The sequence below is a fragment of the Vidua macroura genome, chromosome 8 (genome assembly GCF_024509145.1).
Source record: "Vidua macroura isolate BioBank_ID:100142 chromosome 8, ASM2450914v1, whole genome shotgun sequence".
NCBI lineage: Eukaryota > Metazoa > Chordata > Aves > Passeriformes > Viduidae > Vidua > Vidua macroura.
The window spans coordinates 10658267-10668232 of record NC_071578.1 but is presented as its reverse complement, the minus strand read 5'-3'; positions in this window follow the sequence as shown (position 1 = coordinate 10668232).

Sequence of the window (9966 nt, the reverse complement as noted above, 5' to 3'; positions counted from 1 at the left end):
CTGAGTTTGCGCCATTGCTTGAAGGCAATGTGTAAACAGGTCAACACAACCACAGCCTGTCTTATATCGAGATAACACTGCAAGGTATTGAAATATAACAGTGCATTTTGTATGTTCAGAAGCTAGAAGCAGACAAGCAAAAATACCAGCTTCTCTTCCATATTAGTATGAATCCTGTTCAAAGGCATCTGAACCCTTATGAGTCCACTTGTATACTCCTAATATAGAAAATCATAATAAAATATGAAAATATAAAAAGGTAGTAGCATAAATTCAAAATTATATACCAGTCAAGATGGAGAAAAAATATTTTACTGCAATATTTCAAAAGCTCACTTATTCTTCCTCTCCTAGAAGTTATAAATATTTCTTTTTTATTTGAACTGATGTAGCTGAATTCTAGTGAATTGCCATCCAATAAAAAGTTGCTTTTTTGATAGCAAAAAGGTACACTACACCCTTCATTTCCAAAAATGTCAATCCTGTAACCTAAATTTTCCATTTTTACTGTTGTCTGTAACTTCTTTTGTCCTTTCTTCCTCCTGGAAAGTGAAATCCCAGGCAGTCAGTGTGCGCCACAGAAGCACTCCCATGACACGTTTTCTCTGTGACACATGCGGTAGTGCTGGCTTTGGAAACTGCTGTTCCTCTACTGAAACTCACTGATGATTCAGCCATGCTCTCAATGAGCTCTCTTTTTTTGGAACAACATATGCTTTTTCCATACAGAAGATAGATACATAGACTCTTCAACCATGGAGTAACACACAAAGGTTTCCAGTCCTCCTTACCCACGTTCAGAACCTTTACATATGTGACTCTGGTTTGGTAGAGAGGGGCAAAAGAAGAGGGCAAAGATTTTGACTTTCAGAATAACAGAATTTTCTTAATATTTGTCTCAGATGCATCACAGGATCAAGAAACAGACATAAAGTGAAGGAATGAAATGTTTAGATGAGAATATAGAAACTGTGAGATAAGCATGTCAATTAATCATAGCAGGATATTAAAAAAGTTGTCAGCATAGCAATAACCACTGCATATTTACAGAAACATTTTCATTACCAGTGACTTGGATTTAACCCTTGGCCTGGTGAAGCAAAACACCTCCTAGCAAAGATGTATCCCAGACTTGGATTTAGTGGCAAAGGTCATTATTGGCATCAGCAGTTGCCTCCCTGACTCTTCTTAATAGCAGTTTTCTGTCCAGCCAAGGCACGAGGTAGAAGGATGGGCTCAATTCACCCTGCAGTTTTCCTCCACATGTTGACAGTAATTTTCCTCAATCCTTGAAGATTAAGATGACTGAATGTTTTCTGTGCTGGCCAAATATCCTTAAGAAACTCACTAGACAACATATTTCAAGGCTTGATATGCTGCTTAGTCTCTAAGTAAATGTGTTTCATAGCTCTGGAAGAATGTGTCTCTTTTTTTTGCTGCTGGTATCTGAAGCAAACCAATAGATCTGATGACTCCACATCTTTAAAGGGACACAGACCAAGGTCAGTGCTATCTCCCTCAACTGCAACTCCAGTGAGCAATTTTCTCTAGGGGGTTGCATTTCATGTTTGCAGCTGCTTCCTGTACACAGCTACTGTCATTTCTCTGATTGGAGTGAAGCAATGCAATGAAAAATGTAGTGAAATATGCTGAAAGACCCAGCACGTGGCTGGAAGGGCATAAATTAGCAGTGGTGATTGTGGGGTGGGATGGGAGGTTAGTGCAGTCCAAGGAGCAGCGAGTGTGCACACAGTAATGGCAAATACTGCCCCCATGAGCTGACTACATGCCTCTTTCCTGGAGTTCCCTTCACCTGGAACCACATTTCCCAAAGAATGTAGATCTCTGCTTGCCTATCAGCATATACCATAATTCAAATTTCCAGGCTGGTTTATGGCCTAGCAGCAAACAGGACAGAAGTGGGAAAGTCACTTGACTTACCACAGGCAGTCATGATCCTTATCTTAAGTTATTCCTTAGTTCTGAATCAAATCAAGTGAGCCATCTCCAGAGAGATGATTCATAACCCTACAAATTTCAGGTATTGTACTCCATTATTGATACAACTCATAGATCCTAAAAAAGCACAGCAAAATTCAAGTCATTCATAATTTAAGTACTGAGCAATGTAATACTGAGCAAGTAAGTGCCTGAGCTCCCAGCCTGGTAAATGGAGAGAAACACTTTCAAATGTCTCTTGGAGCAAGTCTTGTCTACCAAAACCTCCTACTTCCCACTGCTTTACCTACCCACCTTTTGTGTGATGTGTGACTTACTTCACCTCCTCCTGAGATACAAAGCAACTTAGGTTTTCAAAAGCAGCAACAATTAAGAACACCCCTCATCCCAGGCTGATCAGATGTGTCCTTTTGGCTCTTGGTGACATTCAGCTTGAGCTAGACAACAGCACAGCTTCTGTGTTGCACTCATCTATCATGGGCTGTGCAGAGCAGAAGGCACAGACTGATGGGTGTCTCAGGAGCGGCTGTGGGAAGATGAGACATGCATCCCTTAATTCCATTTAATGTGCTGTACTATTCCATAGATTAGTGAAAAATGAGGTGATGCTACAGCTCTCTTACTTGAGAATCAATGAGGATACTTGGCAATGGTGTCCCTGCTGGAGCAAGAGCATTTGTAATGTCAAGGATGAAATATTTAAGTTCCCATGGAAGGAACTTCAGAAACAATCTTCTATTTACTCAATCTTATCCAGATTTCCCTCTGACTTCACAGGCTGAGATTTGAGCCTAAGTGATGTCCTAAAACACTACTCATTGGATATTTATTCCTTCCAAATCCAGTTCCACCAACAACAGGGGTTCACAGCACTTTGTTTTCTTCAGGGTGACTGTTAAATTAGGAGAGAAGAAGCTCATGTACATACTTATTACATCTATATAAATATCAAGTAAGTACATGTGTTTGTATGTATGGTGAGTGAAAAAAAAAAAAGCATCTTAATTTATATTTGCTGCTAACAATGGAATCCCATCCAGGCTTCTATTCAGCATGCATTTATGCATTTTTTAAAAAATTGAATTAATTATACCTTAATGGATTTAAATTTTTTCCCTCACACAAATCTTCTGTTATATATCCTGAGTTATTTGTTGCTTCTAAAACAGGAAAATACTCACTGTTTGAGCTAGTTAAAAAGCTTATGTTCACATGGCACCACCACTGCTTTTAAGAACTATATTAGAGGTTTACTTTATTACTTCTCCAAGTAATATTGGTAGTATGATACATATTACAGGAAATTCTTTTGTGCCAATGAAATTTGGATAAACCTGAAAATCAAGGCTTAAAGAGAAGAATAGTTTTGGATTTTTTCTAATGAGGGAAGGAATACATCAGAGAAAAGAAATTGTAAAGAGAGTAAGCTGGCCATCTCAGGACAAAATTATACTGAAGGGAGCAACCATCTATCCTCTGTATGATAACTTTAAAAAACTCTTTAAAATGAGGATGAGCAAGCTTGGGAGAGTCTGGTATAAACACCAGATTTGCTTCAAGGCAAAAGGGAAAAGTTTTAGAGGCTTCATGCAATGTCTGATTATGATATCATATGCATCTGTTGAATTAGCCATTTTTTAATATAAAGGGTCCTAAATTATTAACTTTTTCTAAAGTGATATTTGATGGGAAAAGTAATATCCGTATGAAGTATTAAGTGTTCCTTATGAAAGAGCTGTATAAATCTGACAGAGCATAATAATTATGCTGTCAAATATAGAAGATTCCATTTTCCCTGATCTATCTAGACCACCAAATTTCAGAGACTATCATCAGGACACTAAGATTTATTTTGTCTCCAAAGGCACAGGAGATGCTTTTGCTTTAAACACACATCTAACAGTTTTTTTTTTTTTTTTTTTTTTTTTTCTGGTGCAGCTGGTTAGGTTTTGATTGATGGCTCTCTGATCACAGGCAGGGAAATGTTAACTGGTGTTTATTCATTCTTGTGTTATCACCTTGCCCAAGAGAAAGGATGTTTGTGATTTGCAGAAGACAGACAAGAATTCCTTCACAGTGTGCATCCACTTGCAGCATGAAAATCCCCACGGCATCTCTGGGCTGTCCCCCCACAAGACCCTTGCAGGCAATTTGATTCCTTCATTTGAAGGGAGAAGCCTTTTCTTCCTGCACTAATGTGTCCAGGTGATGACAGAATTTAACCTTTAAAGTAAAATTTATCTGAGTCATGTCATGCTTACTGAAGGAGTATGAGGACAACTGAAATCCCAAGTTCTTATCTGCCTTTTTCCCACTAAGGAGTTAACATGTCCATCTCCAAAACTCTAAATTAGACACAGACAGATGCACTTTTATCAAGGACTGCCTAACCAGGTTCCTAGATAAGTTACAGTAGCTATGGGAACTATAATTTTAAATTGTCTTGGATATCTGCATGTTAATTTTCAGCCAGAACATTTCATTACAGGATTTTTTTTTTTTGCATCAACTCTTTTGAAAAGTTTTCCAAATCATTCATTCATTTCTATCATTTACATCAAAATTTAAATCCTTTTCCTTAAAGATTTGCCTAGAAGATTTTACTTTGTAAATGTCTCTCACACAACAGAGTAGTAACTTACAATCTCTTCTGAGCCATCAAGGAGAAGAAATGGACATGTGTTTAAGCACTGGTACAAGGATTCATTCTGATATGAATCTGCAGAGCTGATGATGAATTCAGCAGAGCTGAATTTTACTACTCTAGCTTTGGCCCTGCTTCTGGACCTTACCAGGCTGGTATTGCTAATACCTCCATAAAATTAGAAGGATCTGGTAGGCTCCAATCAAAATTTTCTTCTGGTAGGCATTTAGGACAATAAAAGCGTAAGTCAGTACTGTAAATGGGAAGAGATTTCACTGAAGAAATGGCAGAAAGTCATTGTCTTCAGAAACTGCTCTTGAAGGACAATCTCTCCCTTACTTTCCCTAAAGACAGTTCAATTTCAATAGCCAGAGAAATCTCAGATCCTTCCAGGTTATTTACCATTTCTGAGACTACAAGGGCTAACTAGTCATGAAATGCCTTCCATACCCACTGCTTCCTCATCCTCTATTTACCTTAATTGCAGCCAAATTCTCATTGTACATAATGTTCAAAATACACACCTCTCACTACTATCACAAATCATACATATCAAATAAGAAGACATTACTCACATTTTAATTTCATGTTCAGGTAAATTTAATAAACCATCTCCCTAAGATGACAGTTTGTGGGGCAATAAGGAGTCTGAATTAATCTACTTCCTGCAGAGTAAAACCACTTAAGTATGGATACGTCACGTCAGCGTTTACAAAAACCTGTCAAATTGTCAGTTCCACTAATAACTCGACAAAACAATTTATGTTTCTGGAAGTTAATAATAGGGGGTTTGGTTTCTTGAATATTGAAATTACACTTATTTAGATTAAAAATAGCAAGATGAAACTTTCCAAACTTGCCTTCAGACTTATTTAACAAAAGTTGCAGTTTTCTAAACAATTACAATAATGGATATTCCTTCTTTTGTAGTAGTTCACATAGCAATTGCCATTGCACTAACAACAGTTGCTATTAATAACAATAAATGCTGGGGGATTTTTTCCTTCTATGTGGCAAATGCAAGACCATCATGAAAGCATGATAGGAGACCCCTTATTGCCAAGATCTGTAACTGGATGGTCAAAATTTTCAATGGAGAATATTTTAAGACAGTACAAGAGAAGACTAGGGGTCCACATCAGAAATCTGTTGCCAGAAGGCAGTATCTAAGACTGCATCTGCTGTAAAACATCTTGTTAAAACAGAGTTAATTGCTTGATCAACCCCACTTCCAGAGTTTTAATTTACATCACAACATTGCCTTGGAACATGTGAATTCAACTCCTTTATCATGAAACCAAGCCGCTACAGCTGCTAATAGGCTTTCAGCTTATGGGAAAACATTACATTGATCTAAAGTAAATCTCCCTAAAATTCCTGCAAATTCTACATACCTTTTCAGCAGCATTTCACTCTACAGATCCACCCTTGTTTTAGCTGACTAGAGAACAGCTCTAAACACACAGCAGCTAAACACACATCAGGTTGAGTTTGATGCAGGTGTTAGTCTGGGTAAAAATGCTGGAAATGATGTTAGCTGATGAAAACTCCTTCTTGAAACAGTGCCAGAGCAGCCTTCATCCCCATGGGTGTTTAAAGGGTCAATGGCTTTTGACTAAAATATTTTGTTACGTCTGTCAAGGGATGTGAGAAAATCATATGGGGGAGGTTCTCCACATCAAACCTGCATCTCCATCCCACACCTGCAGCAGGGCAGACCCCAAACCTGCATTTGGATGAGCAACATGAGTGAAACAGCAGCTCAGCAGGGGTGCTCCCTGTCCTAGCAGATTTCCCCACACCCGTCAGCCACAGGCAGTGGACAGTTCTTTTTTATGAACAGTCTTTTACTGTTAATGGAGGGAATGTGCATTTGGTTGCCAGCACAAAAGAGAGACATCAAAAGTTAAATAGATGCTGAGACTTGGTAAAAAACTTGTACAACATTAATTTTAGGGACACTTCTGCTGAAATATCATATCTTGAAGGCGGGTGAGGTATGCCTCCTTTTAATTACTATTCCTGATGACAATAGAAAGAAAAAAAAAAGAGCTTTGTAGCTCAGAAGTTCATCTGTCCCTGCTGCTTGCTTTCCTACCTGAAATCAATCATGTTTGATTCCAATTACCCTCCTAGAAACTAATTGTGACAATACCAGGAGAAAGAATACACTTTCCATTAAAACCTCATGCTGAAATTAAAGTAACTTGGTTTCTCTTCTGATATTATCATTTATCCTTGAGATGACTTGTAGCTGATGAGGAAATTATTTTTTTGTTCCTCTTCTCTGTATTTCTCTTCAAAATTATTATTCCCATCTGAAACTTCCTTTAACAATGTTTGATTTGTCAGTCAGGGACTTCCTGTGCTTTACCCCCTCCTCCAGGAGGTGACAGATAATATCCATAAGTGAGATGCTCAAAGAAGTTCCACTGCTATAAAAGCTGGTAATGGAGTGGAGAGTCAAGCCTGGTATTTTAATTATTTACTAAAATGCTGCAAAGAGTCTAGAGATGTGACAGCAAATGGCAGATCTGGCTGAGAAATACGTGAACTGCCAAGCCACAAAGTTCCCATTTTTCTGCAAATGCACCCTGTGTGATAATTATTAAACATACTGAGCCCTCCCATCAATAAGCAGAGCTCTCTATAATGGGAATATTTTTAAAGTTATCTGTGAGGCTAAAGTACATCTTTATGTCTGGGAGGATAATAGGATAAACTTCTTTTCCATTGTAGATAAAGAAGATGTGTTTTAAACTTGCCCAAGGGAAATTTCCAGCTGGTCAATTACTGCTAGTAAAGATCCCCTCTATAAAATGGTATTTCTCTAGGGTCAGCAGGCTATCAAATGTGTTTTCTAAAGACCAAAAGTATGTAATTACTGAAAAGGACTTCTGGACCTTGCTGGTGGTTAGTGTTGTTAAAATTGACCATTTTTGGGGTAGCATTTTAACAGAAACAGATGGACTGGCTCCCAAGATCTTATTATCAGAAGAGGTTCTACTGCTTGTTGTCTTTCCACTTGGAAAAAAGAAAAAATATTAGTAACCAAAAAAAAAGCAAACTCCCTTTCACAAAGAAAGAAAGTCTAAAATATACTTATGGGACTATTCTGTCTGGGACTTGGCAGCAGATGCCAGCTTGTGGGTAGAAGAGGAGATAGGAAAAAGAGAGACATATTTATAACCCATTGTGTTGTGAACCACCATATCAAAAGCTTGTTTGTAAATATTTTCAATCAAAGTAGTGTCTTTAATAGCCTTAACTTCTTCAGAGTTAGATTTCTCACTGCTACGGCTACACATTGTCCAAAGGAGATCTGAATTGCAAAGTTTTCCAGCCAGAGGGTATCTCATGAGGTCTGCCAAGGGAGCAGATGTGACCAGAATGCAACCAATTATTCTTATAAATACCTGCTTTTTTTTTTTTTTTTTTGACTATTCTAACATTTCCTTAGGAGCATTTTAGAGCAAAGCAGGAAATTCTCATGCAGACTAGTTCAAGGGCCCCCCTCAGGTAAGCCAGAATTTAGGTTTCTCCAACTCTCAAAATTGTATGGCAGCAAATGAAAGGACTGAGTCCCTTTTCCCTGTCATCCCATCTTTAGGATTCCTGGGATTTGATTCCTTATTAAAATTAAAGAATTAGGCACTATAGTCATCTGGTGAACTAAAAAGACAAAAGGTACCAAAAATTCGTAAGTGCACTAACAGCTGAACACTGACGCAGCAGACATCTTCCATATGCTGCTTCCTGCAGGCACAGAGTGGAGAGGGAATAGCTAAAAGCATCCCTTTAACCCACATAAACCTCTCACATTCACAGAACAAGCTGAGGGACCTCTTTTAATGTTCATGCCTGACTTTAGCACAAATTCGTGTCGGGACAAAACTGTGGCTAGACTGACTTCCTGGGAGATGGAGGCTGATTAAGTGATGATTGTGTGTTCTTTAACTCTTGTATACCACATACAACTTCCCCATCCATCCCACCATCATAGGCAAAGCCCAGGTTTCCAAGACATTTAAATCAGAACTACTGTTTGTAAATATTTCCCACTCTCATTCTTTCACGCAAAAATAGATTAAAAGATGGAGCAATATCTGGGACTCATTGTTGTTCTTTGACAAATAAAATTTTAACTTTGTGGGGGATGGAAAAGAGAAAGAAATCATATTTTGAAGGTCCTTTCCTAGAGATCAAAAGTTACCTTTCATTGGGAAGAAAATCCCTATATACTGGAAGAGGAAAGGAGTGATATGATGCCTTTGAAAAATTGGAGGTTTTCCGCTTAAAGTCCTTATTTTATAATTTCCAATTACAAGATTTCTGGCTGCATTCAAGGCAGGAGCAAAGTTAAACATCATACAGATTGTAGCTTTCTATTCTAAAGCTATGCAGTCACCATCATCAAATGCTCTGGATATATTTTGCCCTTTCAAATCCCTTTTGGATTTCCCAGAAAGGCCAAGCTACTTTCAAGATGAAAAATGTTGAGAAGTTTATGAAAGAATTTAAACTATATGCCTGCTTGTGATTCCAGGGAAGTGGAATCCCTGTGAAACCCAAAAGTCTCTTCTGGTCCTAGTTTTATTTATGGAAATACCTTGTTCTCTATAAACCTCAGAAGACTTTGTCTGAGAGGTCAGGATATGCCCATCAGGCAGAGAGAGATATCAAAGAATGGGCCTGGATTTATTACATATATTGATATACTGAGATCCTTCTTAGCCAGTTAAGGTGATTATAAACATATATTACAACTCTAATGAGCTTTACTTGTCTGGGAAGTGTCACAACAACACACAGGCTCAAATTACAACTGAAAAATGGAGTGTATACTGTATATAAGACCCTAGAGGCAGTAAAGAGGAGGGAAAGAAAGAAAATCACCCCAAACTATGCATTAGCTAATTCTACTACCTGAGGGTGTAAAGTCAATTTCATCAAAAACTACTGTAAAAACAGGTGTGAAGAGCAAATGTATCAATGCAGAGGGTGTCTGTACTGTTTTATCCCTCCTTGGCTTGTACAGACAAGACCGGGTTCAGAGATGCTCCTCCTGTGCCTATGGCAGCTGTATGCTGCTGATACTCTGACAGCATTGTGATGGGGAGTAGTAGATATGCTAAAAGAACAAAAGAAAGGAAAAAATTTTCACACCAAGGCCTTTTTGAGCAGATCCTCCTTCCAGTTAGATGAAGCTGGGGAGAATTCATTTGTTAGACATTAATTTTTTCCACCTCATGACCATCTAGACAGAGCTTTACATTAATACATGCTTCATTATATACAATGCAGTTCAATTTTCTATCTGAAGAAATAGCTAAATAACTCAAAATGAGCCAAGGATGAAGAAT